General features: G+C 32.0%; 1 non-coding gene across 1 annotated transcript; it reads right to left on the reverse strand.

Annotated features, from left to right (window-relative positions):
- Positions 1-53, reverse strand: LOC127660262 (U7 small nuclear RNA). Its single transcript, XR_007972625.1, has one exon. It is a non-coding gene; the product is annotated as a U7 small nuclear RNA (small nuclear RNA).
- Positions 54-3,094: the final 3,041 nt, after the last annotated feature.

A 3,094-nucleotide genomic window follows, 5' to 3' on the forward strand; every position in this document is an offset into this window, starting at 1 on the left:
GAGGGTTTCCATTTAGAGGAAACCTACTAGACAAATAGTAAAAGAGATTATTTCAGAGTACTTTTGTGTAGAGACCTTGTCTCTATCATTTGCAATGGGCACCTCACTCATGGTGACAAAGTCGCAAGTTATATACCGGTAGTAACATTTGAATCAATTTAAGTTAGACCTGAGAAAGATATTATGGGCATGCAAATTTGAGCACGCCAACCAATGCTGTCACCTCCTACAAAATACACACTAAAGACCAAAGTGTACTTCGCTCAGATGCGAACGTTGAGCAAATTTCGTCATCACTGTACCCGCGCAGCCAGATTTTTTCTAACCACACGTCACTGAATGCTCAGTATACGCATGCGCCAGGTATAATTGGCACTAATTAGTGTGTTCACAAGGTGGCAACACTTACCGTTAAGCCGTTGCTTTCATGAACAAACAGCAGATGTAATCGCCAATAAGCAACCGGAGTCAAAAGTGAAAACAACAATAGTAGATGTGCACGCCCATATTAAGGATGTCAGTAGACACATGTTGAAGAAATATAACCTGAGTCTGGAGGAATAGAAAGACATGTTCTTCTAAAGAGAAATAGTCTAGTATCTCATAGCAATTGTAGCACGCAGGCACCAACCACGTGTATGTGCACAGTCAAATAAAGTATAGGCCTACTTTGAAAGAATGAGTGCTCGACTGTTTGGCTTAAAAATTTGCTTGGTACTGTAATTAAAGAATGAAAGGGATTATGTGTGTAAAATGGACTGTGCTATGCATCATAATACGTACACATTACCAACATGAAGCTAGTGTAATTTATTACTTTAACCACTGGTCAGGAAGTGGTCACATGGGCTTTTTTTGTAGTTTACACTTGTCTATACTATGCTGTTAGGCCCTATGTTTCCAGACAGGTCAGTGTATTTATGTAGTAGTAAAATGCTCTTAGATGTACCATAAAGTAATAACATGGTGTTGCACACACAGACCTTAATACTTGATGCACAAAACGCGATGATAGTAACAATTAAAGGTAACGCTTTTGATCTTGAATGGGTAATTTGAGTAGAAATTGAACTTCTGAATTAACAAAACACGAAGTTACAACTTAACAACAAAAATGGCGTATATAAACCTGCAAACAGTGTAACCATGCAAGCTCATTAATTATTCAAGCCTGGTGCATGCAGGGAACACTAGCTTTGAAAAGTGAAGTAAAATGTACTTGTTTTTTTATAACTGAAATTTACACAAATTAGCGAAAAAATATGATCATTGTTTTCTACTTTTGGATTGATACACGATGACGCATTGTAAAAATAGCAAAAAATTATAAATAATGCTAAAGCATTCATTAGTACATGTTTGCATTAAAAACAAAATGTGGTATTTACTTCTCATTGTATATTCAGTTTTACACTGTAACTTATTTAGTGTATAAAGTACTTAATCTGTTTTGCTGTATTTACATTCTCACACAAATACTTTTATTTTTCAGTATAATAAAATGATACATCTTTTTTTTTTTTTTTTTTACTTTGAGACAAATTGAATATTTATCATTACAATTAATCATGGGACAATTCTATTTTTTTCTGGAACGATGCATATTTATAATGTTTTAAATGAATAATATTTCATTTGGATATTTATAGTTAAATGTTACATGTTATGCTAAAAGTGCCCACCGTCTTAATTAAAACGTTTACCTTTTTGTGATAGTATGTGATTGACACATGTAGTTTACAAGACCGATACATCTGCAATGTGGAGACAGAGACATATGCTCTCTTTTTTGGGGACCTTACAAATTACCTATAAAATAGACAAATGAAATGCCTCTTTGGCTATTTTCAGTAATAAACAAAAAAAAGGCTTTTTCATTTTTTTTATCAATTCGTCTGCAGTCGATTCTTTCTTTTTGTCAGTACCAAAAACCACCACAAGATGGAAGTATGTGTTTAAAAAGTTTTATTGAACGGTGGTTTGAGAAAGTGATTTCCCCCAGCAGAGGGCTGTCATACACCCTGTTTGAGTGAGCTGTTTCTGCAAACTTTCACTCACAATTCATCCATCCATCCATCGTCAACCGCTTATCCTGTGTACAGGGTCGCGGGGGGCTGGAGCCTATCCCAGCTAACATTGGGCGACACTCACAATTCACTTTAATAAATTATTTTCTTAGTGAATTTTTCGTTTCCTCGTGAATTCAATGGATTTTATGGATTTTTACAAAATGACACATGCAAACCGCATTGCATTTATGTTGAATTTGACTGTAAAATAGAAAAACACAATAAAGCAGCTTGCTGATGAGGAGGTAACATGGTCAGATATGAGCTGTCTCGGAATATCTGTTTACTGAGGGCCTCCCAGGTTCAGGCAATTTTAATATTGTTTATTTGCTTTTAGAGGGCTCATGCCCACTGGTGATTTAATGTGTAATTATTTTTGAAGGTAAATTGGTAATTTACAATCTTTCTTTAGATTTGTATTAATGATGTTGATGATAGTTAAAATAAGTATTTTTCATACAATTTAATACTACTAGTAGTACTAGTAAATTAGCCATACTACTACTACTACTAATAATAATATAATTATTATGATAAGTATAATAACTTTTTATAATTTTATAATTTTTATGATGATTATATTTTTATTTTATTTATATATATAATATATAATTTATACTAATAATAGTACTATTAAATCAAGAACAATAATTCAATAACAACGTGTTGTATAATTATTATACAATTTACTATACAATTTATGATGATGATGATTACAATTATTTTTATTTTATTGTATATATTATGTAATTTAAAATAATAATAGTAATATTAAATTAGCTTCTAATAATACTTATATCTTAAAGTGTTATAATTATATTTTATTTAATTGTGCAAATTATTATGCGTTTTATGATGATGATTATTATTATAATTATTATTATTTTTATTAACACTACTATTATTACTATTTATTGTGAAAGAGTTAAATAGTAAAAGTGAATTCCCTCGCTGTGATTGGTCTAAAGTTCGCCACAGGGTTGGACCGTTTCACGCTCGTTAGTGTAAGCGTGTGTGTGAGTATG

The sequence above is a fragment of the Xyrauchen texanus genome, chromosome 19 (assembly GCF_025860055.1).
Source record: "Xyrauchen texanus isolate HMW12.3.18 chromosome 19, RBS_HiC_50CHRs, whole genome shotgun sequence".
Taxonomy (NCBI): Eukaryota; Metazoa; Chordata; class Actinopteri; order Cypriniformes; family Catostomidae; genus Xyrauchen; species Xyrauchen texanus.